Source organism: Cariama cristata, unplaced genomic scaffold, assembly GCF_000690535.1.
Source record: "Cariama cristata isolate BGI_N322 unplaced genomic scaffold, ASM69053v1 scaffold10261, whole genome shotgun sequence".
NCBI classification, from domain to species: Eukaryota; Metazoa; Chordata; class Aves; order Cariamiformes; family Cariamidae; genus Cariama; species Cariama cristata.
In genome coordinates, this window is record NW_009599815.1 from 6,302 (window position 1) to 22,102 (window position 15,801).

The 15,801-nt window shown below is 38.3% G+C and overlaps 1 pseudogene; it reads right to left on the reverse strand.

The window, feature by feature from the left end:
- Window positions 1-12,965: 12,965 nt before the first annotated feature.
- On the reverse strand, window positions 12,966-13,397 carry LOC104169005 (annotated as a pseudogene).
- Window positions 13,398-15,801: the final 2,404 nt, after the last annotated feature.

Genomic DNA, 15,801 nt, shown 5'->3' on the forward strand with positions numbered 1-15,801 from the left:
TATTTTGAAACGTCAATAACAGTTTTAAAATTGTACTATCTTTCTTCATATGGTTCCATCTAGCATCTCAGGTACTGATTTTTTAATTCAAGCATGCAGCATTAGATATCCAAGCTTGAAACCACAGCCACTTGATTTCATGTACATTTTTGTATGAATTTACAGATCACAAAGCTACATAATTCTAACCAACATCAGTCTGTTACCAAATCCAGAATCCAATACCATTTTCAATCAGGTTATCTTGGAAAGTACAATACACAAAATTGAAAGATAAGCCAACAGTGCAGAGACTTTGACTGAAGACATCTTAATTGTGTCTTCATTCTTCAGCCTCAGCACTGCTCCACAAATCCCAGTGGGAACTGCCACACGAGACATATTCTTGATTCCTCTTGATTTTCACTTGCTGATAAAATATAGAGAACCCTTTGCATTGCTACCCAAGAGCTCAGCTCCTCTCCAGCTCCACGCTCTGGAGCACACATCCCACGGGAATTGAACAACGGTGCAAGTGTATGCACACCAGCAGGCTCGGAAAAGGTAAGTACAGGTAACTCTGCATCGTGGTGCATAAGAGAAGGCTTGCTGCTGCACATACTAGGGAGTCAGGAGATGAGAAAAAGACATAGGAAAAGAGAGATAAAGAGCATCCCACCCCTGATATGATGCAGCTCTGCAGACTCACAAAAATCCACCAAACTCAACAGGCGTCAACTCTTAGTTGAACTTACAATGTATGAATAGGTACCTGCAAGTAGGTTTTGGTTTAGATTTGATTCCTATTCAAAGCACTTTGTAACAAATGGTTTGAGTTCTGTTTTGGTTAGGGAGACAGGAGATATTTTTCTGAACTTGTCAGATGGAATTCAGCTAAACCCTTTGGTATATATGTGCAGATGCAAAAAGCAAGAGGGCATATTCTCAGACAAGAAATTGAACTGGCTCAAGTTTTGTCCTAAGAGCTTAAGCAATTGTTATTGCTATTTTGAAAAGAATAAAAATTTTAAAATGGTAATTTCAAGTTCAGCAGCAGGATTCCTAATGCAATATTTTATTTCTCCTTTAAAAACCATCAATTCCCCTCAAAAATACTCTGTAGTAACGACAAGGATGTAATAAGGTAGCCTTGCTAAATTAATGAATCACAATAATTCAATCTTTTGTTACGGATGCACTATGCTGCCATCGTTACAAATTCATTTGGTCAGAAAATACAGTTGAAATGATCTTATAGATTAGATTTATGCAAAATCATATTCAATAGGAATTACTCTTCTCTAGTGGGGTGTTAATTCAGTTCAGTATTCGACTTCAGCTAACAATATAAGGAATAATATCTCGTCTTCGTGTATATGAATCTGTACTGAACTTCAAACTTATCTCAGAACCTCTGATTGCAAGCATAAATTAATTTTTTTACTGCATCATTTTGTACCAGTCTTGTTCCTTCTATACAGCAGCTGTGCACATGTCTAACAGTAGAAACATAGCACCTCATGTCATCAGAGCATCCAAGTGTTAAACAGGCAAAGAAAATAGCTTGAGGGTGCTGATTGTACCAAAATGGGAATCTAAGGAATAAAAGTAGCTCTTCAATTAATTGTTCCCCATGACAATTTTAGTGTAGAGCCTAACACAGACAAAAAACCTGGACAGCACCCTCCATTCATTTCCTAGTTGCAGAAATACCTGTTCTAAACATTTCTGTAGTGATTCCCAGGTAATGATTTACAGTATGCAGTAAATAAAACCTCCATTCCTTGACTATGCTGAGATACCTAAGGCATACAGTAAAACTATTGATTTCAGATTTATTAAGCACTGAAATTCTTTACTTCCTTTCCATTAGACCCATATTTCTTTTTTTATTTCTACTTGGCATATTTTAGTCAGACTAACTCATGTCTAGCATTACACTTTTTAAGGAGTCTCTGTTCTCACAAAAACAATCTTGAATAACTCTCACACTCAGAGAGATAAAGTTGCAATGAAAACTCTGATTTTGAATCTGGGATTCAGAATTGGCCATAGGACACAGGCCTTCTCATTTTTTAAGATTTTCCCCTTGATGTCATCACAAAAGAACCAAGTTGTCGGCAGACACAGACCTGAGGAATTTCTCTAGGACAAGGAGACTCTCCCCAAGTAATCTAGTACCAAGTCTACCCTACAAAGACCTCTTCCAGACTCCATTAATTTTAGGCTGCTACGTGACTTAAACATCGTCAGAAGTCATGAAGTGGAACCGTTGGAGACCTGTTCTCACTTATTTCTTACCATATCTCCCCTGTAATAAGCAAGACAACTCATTTTGCTCTGCCCTCCTGGGTTTTAGTTCAGGAACAACCTGGAGGGACAGCACCGAAGCAGGGCCAGCCTTGTAGGCAATGCAGCTTTCAGGTTGCTTGCCATTTCCAGACAGATCCACATTTGTTGACAACAAAGTGAATTAGAGAGAGAGGAAACAAGGCACATATGAGTCAGAAAATGGGTCATATATGAAAACAGCTTGAAGCTATTAATACCTAAAGCTGCCCTTTAATAAATAATAAAGAAGCTGGTGTTAGCCATACAGTGATGTTTTAGAGCTTCTTGAAAAGGCAGTCTTGGCCTAGGTAATTTTCTTAAATGCTTTTTTTTTAAAAAAGGGGTACAGACAGCATTTAACATTTGCTTATGTACTGATTTTTGTACTGCAATGCATTTCTCCTTCTGAAGAGTAAGATCTTCAGTGCTTTGCTGAAATGAATCCAGCAAAATCCTTCACCTTAAGTGAGGAATACAATGAACTGAGGGTCATATCTCAAGAGTTCATGTTAGAAGCAAATTAGAGAACATGAAAAACTGGTGCATTAAATCCTTGATTCTGTGCAGTCATCTCTTACCTACCTATGAAATAAATAAATGCAAGGTAGCTGAACATACAATTCCATATAAGGACTGAAATGGAAATATATTTATGCTGTATTTTTTCCAAGAAAAATGCTGGATATGTTTGTTTAACAAGCCTGTAAACCATTTTTGTTCTATTTCCGATACTGTGTTTAGCAATACCATTGTTAGTTTCCAAAATCATACTCACTGACTGAGCTCCTACTCAATACTTTGGATGTTTTCACCCTTGCTCATATGTAGCCTCATGTCTTCTTTCTCATTCAAGCCTGCTCTGAAAAGAGTCTTGTCGATTTTCCACATGTGATTTTCAGTAGGACTCTTCATTGTAACAGTTGGGCACTTCACAGACACCAAAGAATGTTTATTCATAGGGGTCCTGTGTGGTAAAACAGCAGTATCTTCATTTCACATGTTAGGACATTAGGCAGAGAGAGAGAGAAAGATACATGCACACGAATTTAGTTCTGGCATGTTTCAGCTTTGGGAAGGCTGATGTTATGATCCTACTGATGTAACCGTATTGTATTTTCTCTATGTGCATGAGAAATATCAAGGTTTTAAAGAAATTGAACAATCAACACCCAAAACAGGATTGCATTGATTCCTGAGTGGCAGTTGGTGTCTCAGGAGTGATGGAAGCTCACATCTACCAAGCTGAGGAGGGGGCTGGAACAAATGACATATGAGGAGATGCCGAGACAACTGAATTTTTTTAGTCTTTCAAAGAGAATGCTAAGGCAGGATTTTACTGCTGTCTTCAGCTATATAATGGGAGACTTTAAAGCAGACAGAGACAGACTTCTGTTGGAGGCACACAGCGAAAGGACAAGAGACATCTGACACAACTTTGGGCAAAGAATATTGTGGTTATACGTTAGGAAAAAGTTTTTCACAGTGAGAGTGCTTTAGCACTGCAACAGATTGTCCTGTGTGGATGCAGTCTCCATTCCTGGGTATCTACAAAACTAAACTGGGTAATGGCCAGAGCTACCTCATCTAACTTTGAAGTTAGCCCTGCTTTGAGCAGGAGGTTGACTAGATAATCTCCAGAGGCCCCGTCAAACTTACATTACTCTGTGATTCTCACCTCTCAGTAACTTGCCTCTGCCCACAGTAATAACTGCAGAGAAAGTCCTGTTCAAAAGCGATGTAGCTGTGCAATGAAGCAACCTCACACATTTTGTCAGAGAAGGATGCTTTTGCAATCAAGTCAATCTATAATCACTGAGAGAGGATGGAGCATGCATGGCACATGACATTTCATATAATTTAACTACCAAATGCAAACAAATTCCCACCGTGAATAGTGAGATGCTTCAAGAGTTTATAGCTTAAATTTGAGCAGGTTTTCTGGGAAAAATCAAACAAAAATAACCCTCATTTGACACGATCCCGACACTATCAAATATCAGAGCTATATCTATGATACAAAGGTTTCTAGGTTGTCCAATGAAAAAGTTGGGGTTTCTTTGCATGAGTAGCAAAATTTTCTTTTCCCTTCATGAAAGTTGAGCCCTTTTTTGTCAAAATGGTAAAAAAAAAAAATAATTACCTGGGACACTCATCTAACACAGAACATACGAGCCAAAGCTGTACAACACAAGTAACCAAAAAAGAGAGGAACCTAGGCAGCCTTAATAACAAGCAGTGTTACTAGAACTGTCTGTAAATAAAGTGGAGCTTTGCTCCAGGGTGTCTAAGAATTTCTCTGCAGAATCAGATTTATTTTCAATTCATTTGGGTTTTTTATTGTGTGGATCAAGAAGAAATATTAATAGTAACTTAACTTATTGACATGCAAGCTGCTTTAGCAATGTTTGACTCCTTAAGCTGCAACATGCCTGGCAGATATTCTTAATATATGCCTCTTAAAATTGTACTGGTTCTGATATTGTTGCCATTAAAACTTTCAGCTGTGTTATTTCATATGGGGTTTTTATCTAACCACCTTCCTCTGTGAATCTAATTGGAATGCTCTCAGATATTTAATATTATGCTGAACCACCCTTTCCAGGATTTGTGTGCTTGATGCCTTATTGATACCCTTGCAGATGAAAATTAGGGTTATATTTCTCATAGCATAGCAAGACAAAGTGATAAATACTTTTCAACCCATAAGTTCTAAATAATCCAAACCACAGAAAACTACTGCAAGGTAATAAATGTGCTACAGTGGTTCATATGTTGGCAACATATACATTTTTCCTTGCTTGTGTTTATTAATTTGGCTGAAGGAGTATCATTTATACTGCAGAATGGAAGAAAATAGACAAAGCTGTTCTTTGACATTGTAGCTCCCCAAAGATAGCTAGATTTGGTGCACACTCTCAGCCATAGTATTCCTTGCCACCACTTGAATTTCCTGGATACGAGGATTTGGTGATATGTAATTTGAAACAGGGATCTTACTGTCAAGTTCAAGTTGTAACTAATAACCAAAGTAGGGAACAATTATTTGAATTAATTTTCTTTAGACACCAACCGATACAAGTTACTGAATAATAACTAGATACTGCTTGATCAAGATAGCTCAGCAAAACAAACATTTTTTAAGAATGTTTACTAGCTTCATAAACTGAAAATGCAGATTTTTGCCAAAGATCAAATTTCATAGCACTTGTCTTCAACAGTAAAATTAAATGACGATTTTTAGAGTTAGCAACTTCTAAGCTTCCGTCTGTTTACAGATCAACTTGAAGAAGAAAAAAAAAAGTTTCTAAAAACTGGAATATTTTTCATGGATTTATGAATTAATACATCTTGTCTCACAAACCTGAACTCCATTTGAAGTGAAAAACATTAAAAGGGAAATAGAAAGAAAGTAGTAGGTATTATATATTCCAATTCTAACATGGCTACATGTAAGAACCGCAGTGGAGGCTATCAGGAAAGCATATTATGAGTTTCTCAGTCTTGTGGCTTAAGATTTTGGGGCCTAAATTTTATGCTGCATCTTCTTCTGCAGCTGCTGCTTTCTGCACAGCATCTTCCTAACTATTTTTATTGCGCATGAGCTGAGGCTTTTCCTGTGTTGCAGTAAATTTCCCTTCCCCTTTCTTCCTAGCTTTGATGCCCCTTTTGCAGTATCCTAGAAAGTCTACTATAGTCACCTTTTAGCAGCACAACTCAGTGTTGAAGTACGCTGTGGTGATCAAAGCAGTGTTTCTGCACAATAGCAAGTGATAAAATAAGAAGCAGGAAAGACTGGAAGTAGCAATCGAATTGGACATTTGCACCACGGGTTGACGACACACTGAAAAAATCTTCAAAGGAGAAATACAGCTTTTCCCTAGAAAATCAGTTAAAAGCAGTTCCCTTGTTTGGATATGATGATCAAGACCGAAAAATACACTGCTTATTCCCATAGCTTATGAATGAGAAGTGAAATGCACGGGCATTAAATACAGCCCAGTGCTGCCTAGATGCTGTGGTGTGTCATCCTCAAAGGGAGAGGAAGGCTCTCCCCTGCAGCATTGCACAGTTACTCTGCACAGATGCTGCTGCCTGGGTCCTGGGGAGGTAGGATTTGACAGCTGGCAGCGTTGTGAGACAGCAGCACACGGAAACAAAATGCAACATATTCCACCCATGTTCTCTGATTCAAGATGGACTGCACTCTTGAACTTTGTTGTAGACTGAAGTTCCACCCACTGGAGGTGAGGTGGTTACGTTCACGGCTGTTCAGGTTTAGTCACGTACTGCTTGTTTAAGAAGTCCTCTTAGTTACTTCTGACTTTCAACCTTTGCTGTTACTTTTCACTTTTACTAATGGCTTAAAATGCAGTGAGGAAAAGGGAGACATCTTTTCTTATTTCTGTAGATGCTGGCTGTTGTGTCATTAGTTAAGACTGTCGTTGCAATCACTGGAAGACCACTGCAATTGTCACGCACATTTATCAAACAGGATCTGTGTTTAGGACACTCATACTTAAGCTCCGTGTTTTCTGAGGACCGTGTTTCCTTTTTCTAGTAAAAGGTTAAAATAAAATGCCCAGATCACTGCTGAATCCAATATTGTTACAATACCTTGCCAAGGAAGATTATCCTACAGATTTATGATCCTCTTGTCTCTAACAGGTATCACTGTAAGTATGTGGTAGGTTAACTCTGGCAAGCAGTATCTCACACGTTCATACTCTTGCACCAGAAGAAGAAATATCTTGAGTCAGATGATGTAAGAACCCTCCCAGCAACTGGAATCTGAGCTTGGCAGAAAAGTAGAAATGCCTTGCCTTGCCCAGTGTCACATTGATCAGGGTTCCTAATGAACTGTGGTAAATTACAACCTTTTGCAGTTCACTGGAAAGGCCACCCAAATACACAGGGAGAGTGTACAACCTCAGGTGTGACTCCTCTCTGTAGAGCAAATTTTACAAACAGCCCCCTTAACGAATGCAAGGAAAGCAGCACTTTAAATGAGAATGTTGAAGGACAGCATCTCTGCTCTAATCTCAGTTCTGATGCCTGAATAGATAACAGAACACTCCCTGCAGACAGATCAGGGAGCTCATGATTATTTTCAGTGTCTCATTGTCAACAATATCAAATTACCAAAATCTCAATTTGTTAGAAGTGGATGCACTTCAGTTGCAGGACTCCTCTGTGCTTGTTTGGAGCTATGCCTCAGCTCTGGTCAGCCTCTCTTGGTTTAATAAAAAATGCTGGCATTTGACGTTCACTTTGCAATTGCTGAAGGAACTGGTGCCAGTAAATAATGCTTTCCCTATCAGAGCAGATACGGCCAGCAGTGTTTGTTGTTTCAATAGCCTCAGAGCAAGAGTGATCAAGGCCAATGACACAGAGTCAATTCTCCATCTTCCTCTCAGGGGACAGGCTGCAGTGTCTATCTGAAGGGAAATTTACAGATAGTGACCACTTTGACTCTTTAGAAACAGGAGACATGGGTGAGATTAATTTCACGTAACTTTGGACATCACTGGGCATCCATCTTCATCCAGTAGATATCTGTACCAGAATGAGTCACTTTAGCTATCTTTTATAGTATAGAAAGAGAAACTTGCACTTCAGAACCTAACGCACCTGGTCTATTTTAATCAGGTACCTTAGAAAGGGACAAAGTGTGTGTTCCAGTGCCTCGTTCTCTCTGTGTCTCCACAGACTAAGGTGGCGGTCCAAGTGAAGGTTTGATCCTGTTGTCCATGCCGCATGCCATTTGAGGTGTTCTAGGTGATGACCCTCACTGAAACTCACCTCCTACTCCAAAAAGATAGAGCTACACAGTAGGTCCTGTATCATATCTGCTAGACCCATCTGACCTTACGGCCTCTCAAATGGCACCAGATGCCTAAGGAGTGGAAACCTGAATAAAGACCTAGGTGTCTACATTTAATCCGACGAACCTCAGCCACACAGGCTGCCTGAACAACCATGGGTTTTAGCCACAAGTTTTAAATCCACATGGAAAGGACTTGGTATACGGAGCACTTCCTGGGTTTATGCAAAAACTACATCTGCTAAAGAAGTGAAGAAACTTTTCTTCAATAAGAAGAGCTGCAGAAACAGCAAAGTTGGTTTGTACAAGTCCCTCATAATTGTAATGTGTGAGTATCTCAGAATATTTAACAGGCTTATCTTTACAACATTTCCATGAGATAGGATAACTCCATGTTTCCCTGTCTCTTTCATTACAGTCACCTATTGCTGTAAAATTGTCAGAGTTATCAGTATAAGCTCTGAAATCAGGAACACTCTGAGTGTTCAGGAAACTGCCTGAACGCTTGAACTGTTCAAGAGAGGACCTCAGAACAGATTGATGTTTTAGAGAAAAATAAACAAAAAACAAACCAAACCAAACCACTACATGACACAGTACTCCATGTTATGGGATACCTCATACTACATAACAAAAGCAAAATTATCTTTGAATTTTGCATTCATTGTAACATTTTTTTAATTTAAAAATCTGGAAAAATCCTCTTTGTTCAGAACTCAACAGGAACAGCTAGAAAGATTCTTAATGAATCAGACAAGGTAAAAAACCATATTAAGTTAAGAAATCATTTTTCAGACTGATGGATTTATGAATTACAGTGGAAGAGGGATCAATCTACATTTGCAGTCTTCCTCAATTTTAGTACGCATCAAAAATTAAAGCTGTGATCATATTCATTGGAATAGCAGGTTTAAAATGATTCAGAGTCAATTTCAGTATGATAATTGGGACTAAAGCTAAATAAATACTTCATTATGTTAATCTAAACCTAAAGCCTGAGGTACTAGAAGGCAGACAGAGACTAGCCACTAAAAGTGAGGGAGCAATGAATGATTTTTCATTTGGCATTTCTGCTTGTACACTGACTTGCCTTGCTTCTGCCCCTCACTACAGGCTGACAGACAACTCCCTCGTCAGGTAGCCGGTCGGTGCAGTCCATTTTCACACGGGTTTTGGCCAAAATTGGAAGCAGCACCAAACACAGGCTACAGAGAGCCTGAAATACAGGCACGGTTTTACTACGGATCTGAGAACCGCAAACTCCATGAGATGACACAGGAACATCACACACTGGCAGAACAAAAAGGATTCACCTTTGCTGTTGCTGGTAGGAATTTACTGAGGTAAATTAGCTACTGAAAGGCTTCTTGGTTTTTCCCTGAATAAACAAAAACCTGCCAAAAAGCACAAGGAAATAACCAGAAATGACCAGAACTCAAATTTAATAGTTAAGAACAAAAGAAATATTTCAATTAACTTACTGTAATATCCTTGAGTACAAGATTTCCTGTAATAATACTAAACTACTAGTCAGCATTTAATAAAAAGAAAACTACTATTAAAATGATTGAGAAAATAAAATATAAGTGAGATTTTAAGAGAATTTAAAAAGTAATTAGCGTTATGTCTTCTTCCTTTTACTGGAAGATACAGACATTGTAAGATAAGGGAAAGGTATTTTAGTTTGGCTCCCTATAAAAACAGCCACAAGGTCAGACATGAAAGGGGTCAAGTTAAAGACAGAACAATATGAATTAATTAAGCCCCTTCTTTTTTCTTATATTCTAGTGTTCCACGATTTAGAGACTCCAGAAAGGAGGAGATTAGTACGTTTTTTTGTACACTCTACAAATCATTCTTTTCTTTATGTATCATGTTCCTGAGCTAGATATAGAAGCCTGTCATTATCTTGCAAAAAGAGACAAAGCCTTTTGGAAAAGGAAACACTATCTGAAAGACATAAAATATAGCTTCAGAATTAATACACGTGTCTATAGCCAGCACAATTTTGAATACTTATTAACAAAATCAAATTACATTAAAAGTTTTCCTTAACACATACAGTAAGTTTTGAGTTTTGTGACTGAAGACTTTTAACATTTTATACAAGTATTAACACAATATAATTTCAGCTCCAACCTACGATTATTTATTGTCCTAGCCACTGTCACTGAATGTAGCATTTGCATCTCAAATCCAGAGTATAACAGGATGATGCAATGCAAATATTTCTGTCTTACGAGCCAAACAGCACAATTCTATTGCACAGACAGGTATATCAGCATTGCAGAGGAGTCTTTCTGGGTCTTAGGTTACATTACTTCTTATAGAAGCAGGCAGCCATATCATGAACTGATCATGATCCATTTTAAATTTTGTTAGGGCTTTTGGTTTGAGAATTTTTGCCCTTACCAGTCCTACTGGTAGATTGTTCCAGGAACTCACCATATTGGTAGTTACACATGTTCCAATCTCCAGCATCAATTTATTCATTGCCAGATTACGCTGCCCCGTGCTCCCTTTTCTCCCATAACTGAATTGAAACCAATGAGATTAGCCAAATGAATAAAGCAAATTGGAAACTCATGCATTATAATATTTTTTAAAGAACTTGTTCTTAAACCCAATTATTAGATATTTTAATATTTCCTAGAAACTGAACACCTATTCAAATTACTTTTAACAGTCTATTGGTGATTGGATTTGTGCCAAAACACAACAATAATATTTAAGGTTGTGAGGGTGATAACTTTGTAAATACGATCTTGCAAAAATGAAAAGAAAAAAAAGCAAAGCTTTTATCAATTTAATTCCCACAGCACTATGCCTGTTAACAAAAGATAATCATAGTAAGCACTCTGATACACATTTCTTATTACCACATAAGATGTGCTTTACAGAATTATGGCTGGAAGGGACCATTAAATCATTTGTATAACACTGTAAGCAGTGTTATAAACCACCTGCATATCCAAGATCATAAATTCACCTAATTACTACTGCATTATGCCTCATCAATTGCATATGGCTAAAACACATCTTCAGGGGAAACACCCATCCTTGATCAGAAACGTCAGGAAATGGGGAATCCAGCACTGGCCTTACATGTTTGCTCCAGTAGTTAAACTAAAAAAGTACGTTAATTTTATTTTGAAGTGTTTCACATCAAGTCACTGTTTAAAAGGACTTTATTTCCACAGGTCAACTGCTATTTCTGGGTGGTTCTTGGTTTTGATTCCTCCTGAAGTAGAATACCCGGACTGTAGTACATTTTCTGCCTGTGTATTTCAACTTCACAAACTCACTACTCCACTGGTTACGCATCTAAGGTCACTTACACATTTTTCACCATAGGTTTGCACTGGATGTTCATGTTAAAAAAAAAAAAAACAAACAAAAAAACCACAAACCAACACTTTAATCTAGTGCAAACTGCAGTTTCACTCTCAGGTAATTGGTATGCTCTGACATGTACTCACTCTTCCTAGAGGGATTGTATTTGGTTGCACTAAAATGCATTTTGTTCGAACCAATTCAGTTAACAGATCACTGCATTGGACAGTCTGACATAACCATTATCTATCATTTCACCAGTTTTTATTCCATCTGCTCCCCAAAACTGACTAATCATTTGCAAAAGGTGCAATCATCAACTGTTTTTTCGGACCAGATTCTGCTACCAGATTCTTAGTCGGGCTGAGTTAGACTTCCTAATGTTGCTGTTCACAATAACATGTTATATTGTGCAAATAAGTCTGGCAGAGTCTGGCCCTGAACAGGGAAAAAACAACTTGCTTTTATTTTTTCAGAGTCGTTCCACTTCTAGCAAACTCACCTGTATCTCTCAAATGAACAGACACACACAGAGTTTAGGAAAAAAAAATTACACCTAACTGTTCACTTTGATTCACTGAGGCCCAGTATAATCTGATGCAAAACTATGCTATTAACACTGCACAAACATTAACAGCCTGGGTATTGGTGTGTATGACTATTTTCTTGGAAGCTACAGTTCTATCAATTTCTACCACTTACTTCAAAAATTAGGTAAATGTTTTCACAGCTGACAATAAATATTTAAACTAAGGAAAATTACTCCCCCCCTTCAGAGATGTTTCTATCTTTCTTTTCAAGACACACACAAAAATAACCCTTCTGTTGAGGGACTAAACCAAAACAAACCAAAAACCTTATCTTTTGAAATGCAGCATGCCAGATTTATGGTTAAAATATATCACCCTCCAATAAAAAGGCAGGTTAATAGGTACACAGCTCTTAGGATAGCTCATGAAGGTGGTTACTGACCGAAATCCTGTCACTGAATCAACTCTAACAGTTTGATTAGGAAGGATATTGTGCTTCTGACCTACTTCCTACATCAGACACTTCTCACACTGTAAAGGAAGCCAGAGGAGAAAAATACTGTTACTACCAGCTAAGAGCTGAACAACCAACCACTCACACCCAGAAATGTGTGATGGTGGAAGTCTTTTTAGCATACTTCAGATAGTAATTCTAATCTATTACAACAGGGAAGTCGTTTGCCATTCTTTAATCAATTATGATTTCATGTTTTCCCAGGAAACATTTATACTCATTATCCAATTCGTTTCTCATTTATGTAGAGTTTTCAAAATTTACAGCTTACAGTCACACTGAGCCCTGATCTACAGCTTTTTTTTTACAGTATTTTTTATGGTCTAGATATCATGCATGAGTCAATTAAATCACATGGTCCTTTACACAAAAACAAAAGATCAGGACGTACCGATTTCCACATTCTAATTTTCTCAGTTCATCTGCTTAAAGAAGAAAGACAAATTATCTGTAGCATTTACCTGTAGAAGGCTGGAGGAGCAGCTTCCCTCATCCCAAAGCTGCCCTGTTCATTTTCAAGGTAGTAAGGTACCTGTTGGCTGTGATGATGGATGAAGGATGAGAGCTGGGGTGCCGTTTGCAAGAACACCACTGGGCTTGGTGGGACATTGTTCAGTGAGTGAAATCCTGCCAGGCTGCTGGACCCAAAAGATTCAGAAGTAGGGGCATAACTGAGAGTAGCAGAGCTGTACACTGGAGCCGTAGTACCAAAATCGTAAGTGGTTCCTTCTGGATAGTTAAAAACTCCTGTCTTGTTGCTCTCCACGTACATGTCGCTGAGTGATCTTTCCAGGGGAATCTTCAGCTGAGGTCTGCTCAGTGTCTCCAGTTCAGTGCCTTGAATCTGGTGCAGCAGGGTAACTCCAGAGGTTTTGGTGTGAAGGGTCATGGTCAGCGCTAATGGCAGTGAGCAAGGAGCATATCTGCTTTTACTGTCAACAGCGAGATCGGCAGCTGGCAGTCCACCTAAAAAAATACCAGAACCTATTCTGAGGCTCAGCAGAAATCATAATCAAGCAGCACTACACAGGTATTCCTCTAATCTCGGCAAGTAGGAGGATACAAACAAATGCAGAGTGAGTACTGAAAATGCATACTCGCTCGCTCCCTCCCTTCCTCTCCCCCTCTCTAACTTTTAGGAACTCCTCATCTGTGCTAATATGCAGTACAAGGTGCTGGCGACGAGCCAGGAACTCTTGCCTTGTGCCGACGTTGGTTTAAACATCACTTCAGAAACAATTAGTTTTGGAGTTATACCAAATAATTGTCCCTCTAAACGTTACTTCATTCTTACTAGTCGTTTAATTTTTCACTTCAAGGTAGCTGGCGCTCTGCAGGAACTAACGGGAAAGAACACTTAAATCCAACCAGGAAGAGTAGTCCAGTGGTCAGGCAGATTACTGCCTTTTATTTCCTCAGCAGGCTCCAATCTATCTGGGCTTATCTCTCCTCCTGTTTGATTCATTTTCATGTTTGGTAGAAATATGTAATGTGTACATTGTAATGACCCTGGGTAGGACTGTGCTGTAACTGAGATAGGGCAAAGCAGAATGCGTGTGTGCAAGCGCATGCGTCTGCGTGTGTGTGTGTGTGTGTGTAACGAGCCTCAGTCAATAAAACCAACTAACAAAATTAAAGTGTGTAGGATATCTATGTAGAAGAAAAAGTTTGTAATATGCTTGCATCAGTGATAGCAACTTGGAGTTTAGTAGTAGAGCGTAATAGTAACATTCAAAAGCGAGGAAAAGCTTCAGATTAGTCTAGAAATTTCTGTCTGCTGCTTTTTAGGCTGTAAAATGATGAAACAAAGCATCATTCAGACTTTGCTACAGGAAGACACAAAAAGTTAGGAAAAAAATTATTTGATTGCATGACACATGAATTGAATACAGGAAATTCTTTTTCTTAGTCCTGTGAACAAAAGCTCAGCAAACTTGAATTTTGAAATCAGACTAGAAAATCAAGTAATCTAAAATAAGCAAATGGGATCAGCTTTAAAATAAACTGAAATGCCTCTCAAAGTTATATTTAGAAAAAAAAAAAGGGGGGGGGAAGAGAGAGAACATAATGAAAAGGTGTGGCATGCATGCTTCATCTTGCAATCTCATTCCACATAATTTTAACTTTGCACAAACCAGTTCTCCTGAACCAGCTAAATGAAAACCTCCAGAAACTGTTTCGAGCTCTCTATCTTTATTGCTGTGGTCTGTGGTTCAGCCAGTGAAATAGGTTAATGCCAACCCTAAACGCATTAATGTATGGGCTCCAGTTAGTATGCTTTGAATACTAGCAAAGTCTATGCTATACTTAAACAGCTCTGCAGTTATTCAGCTCAACTTTCAAAAAACCCGAGAAACCGAAAAACTGACTATGCAAGTCACTAACAGCTTCAAGAAAAGTTTAGTAAAACCAGTTTTATTTTAGTAATAATACTATGTTTTCAGAACTTCTACTAAAATAGCCAAAGTTATTTATATTTGCAAGATTATTCTGAAGCAATATACATTTGTACCTCCACAGGCACACAGCTAAGACAGCAGCACACACATAAATATGTACTTGATAGATTTCCTCGCCCACCCAACCACCCTCTCTACCCCGTTCAAATTTCAGATTGTAGACTTTGATCGAAGAGATAAGCTTGTCTAAACAACACTGGACTAAACATGTTCCCAGTTAAAAAAAAAAAAATATTTAAACGATCATACCCAGCAGTTCAGAAAGTCTTCGAAGAGTTATTCTGAAAACATGCCAGACAGTGTGAGAGAAAAAAAAAGAGTGTGTGCATGTTCGCATAGGGTGGGCGAACATGCATCTGCTGAGACTCACAACACAGCAAGCAAGCATAGCTCTCAGCAGCCAGTCTGCTGGGCTACACAGGCTGAAATGAATGGCAGTTACGAGTTAAGGTCAGGCACTCACAGATTTCATTTCGTGCTTCGGTAATACATATAAAAAGCATTATCTCGTACTAAACTGCAGAATCTGAGAATTAATGTGAATCTGTCTGCCATAAGAAGTACCTGCTTCTATAGTGTGCTATAAAATGGACTTTCAATTTTTATTTAAAGCACTATCCAACATGTGTACTATGTTAGAATTATTAATGTGTCATAAAATGCTCCAGCATAATAGCTATGCAGAAGACAGAAGATGTAAGTGTGCACACAGACAGTTGACTTCTGAGTGTGCCCTGTGCAACCCCAGTGCTACTTGCATGCAGTTTTTAAAAACCTCATTAATTATTTTGGGAGGGTTGTGTGTTTTCAAGGAGACAAATACTTAAAATTTCC